This window comes from Tenrec ecaudatus, chromosome 5, assembly GCF_050624435.1.
Source record: "Tenrec ecaudatus isolate mTenEca1 chromosome 5, mTenEca1.hap1, whole genome shotgun sequence".
NCBI lineage: Eukaryota > Metazoa > Chordata > Mammalia > Afrosoricida > Tenrecidae > Tenrec > Tenrec ecaudatus.
Window position 1 is genome coordinate 89,392,023 of NC_134534.1, and position 13,686 is coordinate 89,405,708.

Sequence of the window (13,686 nt, forward strand, 5' to 3'; positions counted from 1 at the left end):
TTAAAAAGTCACATGGGCTCTCTGTTAGTGTACATGTGCAAATTTCTGTATTGCCTGTGTTGCATTCAAAACCATGAACAAAGTTTCTTGAAAATATATGAAACTGAAAAATACTGTTTTTTATTGATTTGGGAATAGTTTTAGTATTTTTAATTTAAGAGATATCTGATAGCTAAAAACGAGCATCATTATAAAATTGCTGGGTATTACCTGAAAAATCTAACAGTTTAAAAAAGAATTTATTAAAAATAATAACTTATTATTCTCTTCCATTATTTTTTTTTCTCTAAATTCAGAAAAGCTCCAAATGTTTTTCAGTTTTCTGGAAAATTTATATGCTGTACAATTATAGGAGTCCTGATGTCTCGGTAGCTAAAAGTTCTTAGTTGCTAACCAAAATTCACCAGCCACTCTGTGGAAGAAAGAGGTGACAGTCAGCTTCTGAATCAATTTATAATCTTGGAACTCTACGGGGCAATTCTACTCTGTCCTATAAATCACTAAGTCCCAACCAACTAGAGGACAATGAATTTTGGTATAATTATAGAATTCTCTCTATTAGAGATAACTACTTAAAGGTAATACTGCGATATTATACACAAGCAATTTAACTTAAAAAATCTATTTTAATTTAGCATGAGTGCATAAATATGGAACTTAGAAAATCCAGGACTCTAGTGAATTTTGCTCACCAAGTAAACACCAGACTATTTGGACATCAGCTTGTAATAGTAATAAGGAAATTTATTTCCTTTATTTAACATTTTAAAATGGAAAAGTTATTGAGCAGCATTACAATTCAAAGAATAACCCTTCCTATCACACAGGAGCATGAAGCTAACAAAGTAGGAAGACTTCCATATTAGCTGTCTGAAGGTTTATATTTCTGTGAGATAGGCCTCATGGACAACCAACCCCTTTTTATACCCTAAATATGCTTGAAGCTTGTTCTTGCCTTTTAGCATCATAAATCAGGGAGAATGAGAAAACAGAGATTTGAAATATAGAAAACAATCTAACTGCAATGGCAATAAATATCTTCATTAGAATTCAACTAAAAAACTTAAATAAGTTTCATGTTTGGACATACAGGCTGATAGAATACAAATGAGCATTGACCACAGGAGTTGCCCACCTTTTCATTTTACTGGCCAAAAGCCAAAGCTCAGTCAGAATTCTAATTTTTCCCAGACTACTAATATCCTTAGCAGGTCCCAAAGGCAGAAAATCGTTTCCTCTCCTATGGGCTGCCAAAATGGGCCCCAACGTAAGGTTGCTAGCAGAACCGATTCCAAGGCACCTAACTACATGGGCACACGCCCCAAGTCATCAATGGCTATAGGAGAGTCACTGGAGGCTAGAAGAGGTGTTTGAGTTCTGAAAAGTCGCCATTGGGATGAATGGAATGGTCTGAAGAGACACAGAGCATTGAGGTTCCGCTGTAAACCTGCCGAGTCCATTTCAGATGGGAAGTGTGGCCGGAGTAAGAGCGACGATGTTATATATCTGCTGAGCAGGGGTTAACATTTAGCTCCAGCTAAGTCCACAAGAAGGGCACACCACATTGTAGACTTACCACAAGGCTAAGAAGTGACGGAGTTGAGCGCTGTGATGAAATCCTCTACGCTGAGTGCCAGGAACTGGGAGGCTCAAATTTAGAGCTACAAGTACAGGCATCACCAAGCAGTTAGTAAGAAAGGAGATTATTCGTACATGTTTGTGAAGCTCAGTCAAATTTATATCGGTCTCTGTTTGTGGAGTCTATTAACACTTTGTTGCAAGCTATTCCTAGGAAACTTAACAATCAAAATGACTGAAATATTTTCTGATATGTTAGCTTGCTTTTCTTTCTGAATGAAGCCTTGTTGCAAAAACTTGCAAAGTTATTTAATTTTATTTCTACCATTTGTGCATTTAATGATATTTGGGGAAGTGTAAATTATTTGTTAAATGATCTATTTGTATTTGAAGAAGGTCTTCATAAAATGTATTAACTGTGAAATTCATTCTTAATTTAATATTTTTCAGTGCACTCATGGTCTATAAAATATTTTAAATATGTACTAGAACTGTATATTTTTGATAACAGTGATCAAAGATCATAAAAACAGCCATCATCTAATATCCACGGTACATTATTATAGGGAATTTTGTCTTCATCTAAATTGAAAACATTTCTTCTTGTGGAGTTGAATTTTAAAAGTTGATACTTAAAATAGTTTAAATATATGATAATGTGTGTGATTTGCATGTAAACATTGTCCCAATGGTTTGAGATATGTTTATTTGTCATCAATAGACAAAGTTATTAATTTGATGTGGAAGCATAGATGATGTATGCAGCTGTGCACACACACAGTCACAGAGATACATATTTACATGCTTAGGGGACAACCTATTTACATGCTTAGGGGACAGACTTCGACTGGGACTATATATATTTTTTGTTAGAAAATAGTGAGTGTTGTTTAAAAAAATACTTGATTCCTAGAAATACCTGGTTATGTCATTCATTTCTTTTCATATTCATGTTCAAGAAAAGTAATTCTAAAAAATAGACTATTAATAAAAACTTTCATCTTATAAAGAGCATCTTGCTCCTCAATACATTTTATCTTTGAATAGAGATCACCTTTTTGAGGAATATATGAGAAATATGATTTAAGCAAAGTACTGGTAATTGAAAACCCCGGCAACAAACACACAAATTCAGCTCAGGAGATTGATGGCTATTCCAACAAATTGGCACAGCGTGAAGGATACACTAAGCCTCAAACCTACACAAAATGATGGGTCTGAGAGCCCAGACTTAGTCTGCTGAGCTGTACTGGCCCAAGGGAGAGCTAGCATGGTTGAACTGAGGTTACATTGTGTCACTGCCTTGTGTGGGACATGAGCAGCCAGTTTACCTTTCTGGATCATGTTCTGTCCACTGCAGGAAGGGAAGGGAAGGGTTCTGACAGAAGGTGGGATTCAAATAATTTAACAACTGGTTCACTGTCCTAGTGACCATTTTAAGGATAAAAAAGATATTACAAAAGGCAGTTTATTACTGCATACAGTTAATACTAAACTAAGAACAATAAGAGATAAACAAAATTAGATTATAAGAAAGAGTTTTAAAATACTAAATACTACCTGACAAAACAATACAACTGTTATTTAAGATAGATCCATATTGCTTCTTGATTGGCATCCTCATTGCAATGTTCTTCGGTTTTAGCAAGCTAGTTTTCACTGTAGGAGGAGGATCCCATCCCTTTAAAGGCAGGCCAATTAAACTAATAGTCTTGTGTTTGACATACATTAAACAGGCGACTCCATTAAAATGATTAAAAAACAACGAGGCGATTTCTCCCTTTCTGCTTCTGCTGAACTTACAGCAATAGTTCTGACAATCTTTTTAGCTCTTTGAACACTTTTAGGAATTGCATCATTCTGGACTTTTTTAGAATATTTATCATGAAATCTCTATAATCATTAATATCATTTTGGTAATTTAAAATGTCATTAAATATGAGCAATTGTTCTTCAGTTGCTTTCCATAGAACTAATATTTCTTCTATATTCCAGTAATCTGGTTCCAAATATTGACAAATTGTAATTTATTCCTATCTCTCTTTTTAAAAAGTTTTAAATCCTTTTATTGGGGGCTCTTACAGCTCTTATAAAATTCCATACATCAATTGTATCAAGCATATTTGTACATATGTTGCCATCATCATTTAAAAAACATTCACTTTCTATTTGAGCCCTTGGTATTAGCTCCTCTTTTCCCCCCAATTTATTATTTTTATTAATGGAGCTTTTAATATTAAGGAACTCCAGAGGTGAAGACCGTTGAAATAAAAGGAAAAAGTTATATAATGTATTGATGATTTTTGGTTATTAAATACTTTTATTGGGGGTTCTTACATCTCTTATCACAATCCATACATTCATCTATTGTGTCAAGCACATTTGCACGTAGCAGCTCCCCATTTCTTCCCCCTCCCTTCCCTGCTCGGCCTCCTTCATGAACCCTTGATAAGTTACAGTTATTATTTCCTATCTTACATAATTCTCCATCGCCCCTCACCCACTTTTCTGTTGTTCGTCCCCCTCGGAGGGGTTTTAGCTTGATCCTTGTGATTGATTCCATCCTTCTTCCCCCACCTCTCCCTATTCCTCCTGGTATCTCTATTCTCATTGTTGGCCCTGAGGGGTTTATCTATCCTGGATTCCCTGTGTGGCAGGCTCTTAACTGTAGCAGTGTGCATGTTCTGGTCTAATCCAATTTGTAAGGTTGGATTGAGGACATGATAGTGGGGAGAAGGAAGCATTAGACAACTAGAAGAAAGTTGTGTTTTTCATCAGTGCTCATCCCTTCCTTGCGACCCTTGTGAGGGGATGTCCAGTTGTCTATAGATGGGTATTGGGTCTCTTCTCCATGCCTCCTCTCCCCCCAATTCAGAGTCGGTATGATTTTGCGCTGGATCTTATATGCCTGATATCTGATCCCATCGACACCTCATGATCAAACAGGCTGGTATGCTTCTTCTGTGTGGGCTTTGTTGCTTCTCAGCTAGATGTCCGCTTGTTTATCTTCAAGGCTTTAAGACCCCCAGATGCTATATCTTTTGATAGCCGGGCACCATCCAGCTTTCTTTACCACATTCACTTATGCACCCATTTTGTCTTCAGCCATCATGTTGGGAAGGTGAGCATCACAGAATGCCGGATTATTAGAACAAAGTGTTCTTGCATTGAGGGAGTACTTGATTCGAGGCCCAATGTCCATCTGCAACCTTAATTCTTAACATATAGATATGAGTACACTGTGCTATTTCCCTGTCATATATAAATATACATATGTATATTTAGACCATATATATATAAGGCCTCTATAAATGTCCTTTGCTTCCTGGTTCTTTCCCCTATTTCCTTTTACTTCCGTCTTGTCCCACCATCATGTTCAGCCTTCATTCGGGTTTAGTAATTCCTTGCTGCTACATTGCCCTTGATTAAGCCCCTCTAGGCATCCTACACCCTTCTCTCCATTGATTTTAGTTCACTTGTTTTCCCTTGTTCCTGGGTTGGTTTCTCCAACCCCCTTCCTTTCTCCCACCTCCCCTTCCCGTATCTCCCTGGAACCATTGGTCCCGTTCTTTTCCTCTCTGAATTGTTTATCCCAGCTATCTTATCTAGAGAGACATGCAGAGACATTAATAAGTGCAAAAACAAGGCCAGGCCAAACAACACAACAAAGGAAGTGAGGACCAACGAAACAATAACAACAACAAAACAAAAACAAAATAACAACAACAAAAAGAAAGCCACTGACAAAAATGGAAAACTTACAAATCGTTTATGGTTTGCTTGTTGGCCTTTATGAGTGTCTTCTAGTCGAGTCTGATGGGTGCCACACTCTGGCTCCAGAGTCTATTTTTGGTATTGCCTAGGGATTTCATCATTTTGCTCCCCTTGCTGCTCTGTTGCATGTCCTCAGTGTTTCGCTCCAGCATGGTGAAATCAGATTGTTCACAGTTCCCACAGTGTGTCTCCAGTGTTGTCCCCCATAGCACTATGGTTCAGTGAGGACATCATGTCTCATGGTGAGGCTGGCCCTATGATTCTCTCTGTGCATTGTCTGCCTTGAGCAGGAATATGGTCCTCGGGCTTGGTGGGCCAGGATGTGTTCTCCTCCCTCTCCATCCCTCTTAGTTTTTCCTGTGTGCTCTAACCAGACTTGCCCCTCTTCCCAAGCTGTAGCCCTAGTGCTGTCCTTTGAAATGCATTTTTGTGGGGGGGTGGGGTGGGGAGAATGCACACATAGTTGGGATTGGGGCCGGCTCCACAGACCTCTCTATTGGTTCCCTGGTACATGGCGGTATGTTGTGTTCACATCTTGGTGCATCGGGTTGAAGCCTGGTCTCTCTCTCCCTTTCCTGTGGAGATATAAACAATACTCTTCCATTGGGTGAATTAGTGCCCTGCTCCCCACCTACCCATGCCTTTTTTTAAAATTTTCTCTTTCTTTCCCCCTCCTATTTAGTTGGCTTTCATGTATCCCTGGATTGGGTTTGGCCCCTGTCATAGTAGCTGGACCTCACCTCAGGAATGTATGCATATAGTAGCTTTTCCCCTATGCCCCATTTTTTAATGATTACCTCAGTGGACTCATGTTGTACTTGTCCTTTTGTGCTTGGTGTACTTCACTTAGCATGATTTCCTCTAGTTCTTCCCATGCGGCAATGTGCTTCATGTGTTCACTCCTGCTTTTTAGGGATGTGTAGTACTCCGCTGTATGTATGTACCACAGTTTTTTGATTCATTCACCTTTTGATGGAAATTTGGGTTGTTTCCAACTCCTTGCAGTTGTGACCTGTGCCGCGGTGAACATTGGCGCACAGCTGTCTGTCCGGGGTTTCTTTCTGTCCTCTTCTAGGCATATGCCAATAAACACATGAGAACCACATTTGGAAAGGCACAAAGCATGACTATCTGACTACAAAGTTATCACAAATTTGAAACTTTTTAGCCAGTTTTCACTTACTCCATTTAAAGAAAAAAAGCTTTCAACACATCTGAGTCAGCTTGAAACATGGAGGCCCTAAATATATGGAAACTACATATTTTTAAATGTTTATGTTTCCTGCTCTAATAATGTCTTCTGTTAGTAGAATCCAGCATGAATGGGATTGAGACATGCAAGGTCCTGATGCAAATGCTTTGGAGACAAGTGAAATTAATCTCGATGACACGGGAAGGATGTAGTGTGCACAGAGTTTTGTCAGTACTCACTGAGCCATCTGGGTTTGTGCTGCTCCTTATAGCGAGCAGAGCTTGTTCACTTGGAAACAGGGTGGTTCGATCTGTTTGTCCCATGTTGGCAAGGCTTCTTGTGTTTCAAAATGAACTATTCTATCAATCTGATGAAAAAAATCATTCACCTGTCCTTCAGTTATCATTTGAGATGCCATCTTTCCTGCCTTAGCTGCAGGGATCTCTAGAAGAGCTCCATATTCGTGAAGGTAATACTATTAGATAACTTACTTGCAGACAACAAATTGTGTTCAATTACCGTTCTGTCCAAAATGCTAGAACCATCAGCTGTACTTGCTTTTTGGTGAAGTGTCAGCATGGCAGCACATTCTTGACGTTGACTTCCTCTGATGATTCTGTTTGGCATCCCATAGGCAGCAAGCGGCACGCACGTTTCATCCTGAGAAAGAGTAGCAAGCATTTGAGAATGCCGCTGTTTCACTGATGTGAATCATGGGGCAGTGCAAAGTATGTTTTATGGCAGCTAGCCTTTCACATTCATGGACTATTGTCTTGTGGGAGAGCTTATTTTATCTTTGCACAGCTTCCCTGAATTTTCTTCTAAAATCAAGAACATGTGCACAGCATACTTTATAATGTATCGGTAACTGTTCCTTGGTTGATTCATTCTGAGCAATGGTGCTCAAATTATGTAAGCTTCTGCCTGGAGTGGATCATCCTCCTCCAGATATAGTCTAGCAGTCTTCCAGTAAGTCTCCAGTTTATCATCTGCATCATATTGGTGATGGCCTGCTTCCAAAGAAATCCCCACCAACACTTGGGCTCCATTTCTTCAGTCTTCTTTTCACATATGGATGAAAGATGCTGTCTCACTGAGGCAGTCAGTCTCTGCCCCATGAAAATGCCCTCGGCTGGGTCTTTGCCAAGGGACGATGATAGATGTCTGTGGCTGTGTTGGCGGGGAGCTGAGGGAAATGTGAGCAGAAGGCAGTCAGCAACTGTCCAGAGATCATGAGGCTGACATTCTCGTTGACAATTGCTTCCACAAAGGCCTTCAAGTTGTTCTGCCCAGCTATCCTGGAATAGCTTTTTCCAGGATATGACAATATCTCCTCAATCCCAGTCAACTGAGAGAGAGATGTCATCTACCTGGAGAACTCTTCAGCCGAGTGGCAAAGGACCAATAAAGTAAAACAGAGGTCAGGGGAAGTCCTCAAAGAGAAGCCACAGTTCGGGTGGGAGGCCAGCCAGCAAAGAGGTGAAACTGAGGAGGTCGGGAAGTAAAACCTTCAGCCAAGCAGGTGTCTGGGGTCTCAAAGGGCCTGTACGGATTTTATCAAGGGCTGGACAAGTTAATAGTCATTTCAGGACTACAGCCACGAGGGCTCGGGCACAAGGCTGCAGCAGCTTCCTAGAAGACAATTCACAGCAATAAATGGACACATCAAAAGACAATAAAGGATCAAAATCAACACTTGAAAGCAACACCTACAATAATTAAAAAGGAGCATACATACACACAAAGCCTACAGTCACGAGGAAATAAATAATAAATGAAACAGAAAATGGAAACAATACAGAATATAGCTCTTTGAAAGTATTATATAAACTTGTAAAATGATTGGCAAATTTATCAAAGAGAAAGAAGAAGATGCAAATAACATGAGTAAGAAATTAAATAGATGATATCACAACAGAACTAAATGAAATAAAAGGGATTGCAACAGACTATTATGAAAAACTGTAGTGCAATGAATTTTAAAACATAGGAGAAATGGACAATTAAAACAACAACTAATTACCCAAATTAACATAAGCTGAAGTAGAATACTTCACACAAATTCATCACAAAGGAAAAGGGAACTAGGTCATTGAATGATGAGGACAATGAATGTACAAATGCACTTTACACAATTGATGTATGTATGGATTGTGATAACAGTTGCATGAGCCCCAGTAAAATGATTTTTTAAAATTCCAAACAAAAGAAAGACCAAGCCCAGATGGCTTGACTGGTGAGTTCTATCAAACATTCAGAGAAGAGCTAGCAAAAGTTCTATTCAAACTATTCTAGAACATAGAAGTGATGGAATATTTCTGAACTTATTCTGTGATGGAAGCAAAAGCAAAGTCATTGCCATTGAGTCAATTCAGACTCATAGTGACCCTGCTAAGAAAAATTTATATACCAATCTTTCCCACGATTATAAAGGTTCCCATAAAATCCCTTAATCGAACATATCAAAACAAAAAACAAAGCAAAACAAATTTTAAAATCCCATGACCAAATGGGATTTATATGTGGTTTGCAAGGATGGCTCCTCAACATTTAAAAAAGCATAGTCTACCACCTAAAACAAAGGAAAAGAACTACATAATCACAAAAATTGATACACCATTGAGGCATCTGACAAAAATCCTAAAATTCTTGTTTAAACTGTTAAGCAAAATAGGAATAAAAAGGAATTCCTAAGCATAATTAAGGGTATATACACAAAACAAAAAGCAGACACTATTCTCAAGGGAGAGAGACGGAAAACATCCACATTATAAACCAGAACCCGGCAGGGATGCCCTTTATCACTACTACTATTTAATATTCTTTGGGAGTTAATTCCCAGAGCAATTGGCAACAGGGGTAAATTATAAGACAATTCACAGCCATGAGGTTAATGCCAACTAATAGCAATCTTATAAGACAGGGTAGAACTGCCGTGTGACTTTCCAGGATTGTAACTGCTTATGGGAATAGAAAGCCTGGTCTTTCTCCTCAAGATGGTTGGTGGTTTGGAACTTCAGACCTTTTGGGTCACAGCCCAACCATAACCATTAAGTCACCTGGGCTCCAGTGGGAAATTAAAGGCATCCAAATTGGCAAGGAATAAGTGAAACTATCACTATTCACAGATGGTATGATTTCCTACTTAGAAAAATCCCAGAGATTGAACAAGAAAAGTGCTGTAACTTACAGGATTCAGCAGAATGGCAGGGTACAAGCTCAATATTCAAAATTTAATCAGATTCCCTACTAATAATGAGAATTGTTTAAAAAAAAGAAGCCAGGAAAAATAATACTACCTATAATAAGCATCCATAACTTGTCTGTCAGTTTGTCTATTGTGGTGGCGTGTGTGTTGCTGGGATGAAGAAGCTACATGACCAAAAGTTTCACAATTGGGCCAATGGATAACAACACAGTAAATAAAGAACACATTGAAGTTGTTAGCGTTTCATCTTGCTTGGTTGGATCCACGATCAATGGCCGTGGAAGCAACAGAATACTGTCAGAGATAGTGCCAGAAGTTGAGCTCCTCTGGCCAGATGTCACTCAAAATATTATTGAGTAAGAGCTGCCTTCTCAAAGTATGGTCAACAATAACGACATGGATGGAGTGGAATCTAAAAGAGTAAAGCTTTTGGTACATTCATTTGCTGATGGATCATGACTCAAAGTGAAAAGAAACAGCTGCAAACATCTATTCATGATTGGAATTTGAAATGTACAGAATATAAATCTAGGAAAATTGGAAGTCATCCAATAGGAAAATGAACAAATGAAAGATTGATGTCCTAAGCATTAGAGAGCTGAAAAGGAGCCCTGGTGGCTGAGAGATTACTTGTCTGGCTTCCATCTCCAAGGTCCGCAGTGTAAAACTACCAGCCACCTACAGGAGAAGGCGGGGCTTTCTATTCCTGGTAACAGTACAGTCTTGTAAACTCACAGGGGCTATTCTGTCCTGTCCAGGAGGGTCTCTGTGAGGTGGCATTGAGGCGATGGCATTGAGTAATGAAGCTGAAATGGATGGATGTGGTCATTTTCAATCAGAAAACCATATGGTGTACTCTGCCCAGAATGACATATTCAAGAGGAATGAGATCTCCTTTATCCTCACAAAGGACATTCGAAACATCTATTTTGAAGTGAAAGGCTGATTGTGATAGGATAATACTTATCTGCACAGAAAGAAATCCAGTCAGTGCAACTACTACTCAAATGTATGCACCAACCACTAAAGCTGTTGCTGTTGTTAAGGGGCAGTCAAGTTTGTTTGGGCTCATAGCTACCCTATGTACAGTAGAAGGAAACCGCCAAGTCCTGCACCATCCCCACAACTGTTCTTATGTTTGAGCCCATTGTTGTAACCACTGTTCAATCCATCTCGGTTACATTGTCTTTGATCAAGCCCTACCAGGCCTCTTACACCTTCCTCGCCACTGATTTTGGATCACTTGTTCCCTTGTCCCTGGGATTGTTAATACCACTTCCTTTCCCCACATTCCCCTCTCCTATGTCCCCCCAAAACTGCTGTTCCTATTGTTTTCTCCTCCGGATTGTTTATCCAGCCTATCTTATCTAAATAGACCTGCAGAGATAAAATATACACTAAAACAAGACAGAGCAAAACAATGACAAAGAAAAAAAAGAAAGAAAAACCTGTAAATAGTTCAAGGTCTGTTTTTTGACCGTTAGGAGTGTTTTCTGGTTGAGTCTGATGGAGTGCCACGCCCTGGCCCCAAAGTCTATTTTTGGTACTCCCTCAAGACTTCCTTGCTCTGCTCCCCTTGCTGTTCTGTTGTATGCCCTTAGTGTTTTACTCAGTGTGGTGGGGTAATATCGGGCTCAATTCCCACACTGTGTCTCCAGTGTTGTCCCCTGTAGGGCTATGGGTCAGGGAGGGAAGTTGTGTCTCATAGTGGGGCTGGTTATATGGTCCTCTCTGTGCATTGGCTACTCTGAGCAGGGATATCATTCTCAAGGCTTGGTGAGTCAGGATATGCTCCACTCTCTCTTCCTCTCCCTTCATTTGCTCCCATGTGCTCTGATCAAACATGTCCCTCTCCCTGAAATGTAGCTTTAGTGCTGTTCTCTGAAGTAAATTCTGGTGGGAAGGGCCTCTGTCCACGTGGTTGGGATTGGGGCTGGCCCCTCCGATCTCTTTACTGGTTCCCTGCTTCATGTCGGTATGTTGCATTCCCATCTTGGAGCACTGGGTTGAAGCTGAGACTATAATTTTAAGGTAGTGGAAAGCCCCGTCTTTTTCTTGAGATGGAGTGGCTGGTGGTTTCAAACTGCAGATAGCAGCGCAACACATAATCACTGTTTCACAGTGCACATGACCAATAGAGGCTGCTTAATAAATCCAGCAAAAATCCAAGCCCCTGCTCAAACAGTGACATTCTTAGGAATAACTTGGGCAGGAGACACTTGTGACATTCTACAGGCAACCTAGAACAGACACGACTTACCTCCAAATACCATACAGCAGGTCAAATGTTTCATGGGGCTATTTGGATTCTGGAGGACTTATATTCCACACCTGGGAATATGGCTAGCTCCCATCCATAAAACCACTCAAAACAAAACTGCCTGTGGATGGGGGCTTGAGCCTCAGCGAGCTATATCTGAGTTTCAGAAAGTGGCCTCACTCTACTTGCCTGTAGACCCTTCTGACCGACCTTCAGACATGATGTTGGGGGTGTTTGCCACACATGCTTATGTCATTTGGAGCTTATGGAACAGGACTGATGACCATTGGGATTGTGGATTAGGAATTTCCAGAAGCTGTAACACAGTACACACCATTAAAAGGCCAATTCTTGCCTGCCACTGAGCATTTATTGATACTACCTCAAAAACATAAAAACACCATTAGACCAGCGATACCCATAATTTCTTGGGTGATATTAGAAAACACTCAAATAAGGAATATGTTTCCCCAAATAGTTCTATCATAAAATGAACAAGTCTCTGGGAATGCAGGTTGACAGCACTATGTAAATGAATGGGTAGCCACCTTTCCCATGGCTCCTACCCTGGAGCCACTTGAGAACTGTCATAGCCTATTGCCCTATGAACAACGTTCTGCTGGCCACTAGAGGTGGTTTGGTTCACAGATGGCAGTTCCAGGGCCCAGGGTCCAGGGCCATCTGATGTGCAAAGCTGCTGCAGCGATGCCAACTGATGGAAAGACCTTCACTGACGAAGGGAAGAAAAGGTCAGCTCAACAGGCCAAACTGCACGCCATTTTCCTAGCTGTGATGAAAGAATTGGATAAAGGTGAAAGCCCATATGTTTGCATTTTTAATGATTCGTGGGCATTGGCCAATGGCCTGCTATGCAATCAGGTAAATGGGCAATGGAAAACTGGATTATAAAGGTACACCTGTGTTGGGCAAGGGCCTATGGAAATCAAACTGTGAATCTAAAGGTTGCATCAGAGTAGGATACGGTAATGCCTGCTAAAAGAACCCCCTTCCTGGGGCCACACTGAAAGTCTAAAGGCCTAACCCTCCATCCCTCACCACAGGGATAGCAAAGTCAGGATGCTTGTCTTTCAGTCACGATGGAGGAAAACTAAAAGGGTGTATGTGTTGTTAGATAAGCGTGACCTGGGACAGGTACACCAGGGCCAACCCAGATAGTTTATAACATGTCATTCTCTCGATATAACACATAGATATTAATCTGGTCTATGCCATGATCCCTTGTGATTTTCTGTTTGTTTGTTTGGTGTTTATGTAGACAGGATATACAGGATAGGCAATCTTTCAGAGACAGTGCCTGTACCTGTAGGCCCAGGAGGACATGGAAGGGGAGTAGGAGAAGGGAAAGTGAGTGGGGAGCCAACAATGATGGGTGCAGGGGAATAGTAAGTGTTCTAAATTTGATGGCAAGGATGGTGCAGTTTTCTGATTGTGTTTGTTCCATCAATTTGTATCTGGGAGGAATTACTGAGAGGTGAATGATAGGTAATCCTAATATAGTGGGGTAGGAGGGAAAACATATATGTGTGTATTTGAATCAGAAGGACTCTGGGCTTCTACTTAAATCTTGCCTCAGCACAAGAATGGTTTGTTCTAACAACGTGACATTATACGATACCTTTCTGACACGATTGCTGACGTGGGTGCATAAGCAAA

General features: G+C 40.3%; 1 protein-coding gene and 1 pseudogene across 1 annotated transcript in view; one reads left to right on the forward strand and one right to left on the reverse strand.

The window, feature by feature from the left end:
- The window catches only part of SHC3 (SHC adaptor protein 3), a 224,042-nt gene that overhangs the window by 2,542 nt on the left and 207,814 nt on the right, over positions 1-13,686 (forward strand). The gene's annotated exons all lie outside the window — the stretch shown is intronic.
- Positions 6,810-7,910, reverse strand: LOC142448496 (COP9 signalosome complex subunit 4 pseudogene; annotated as a pseudogene).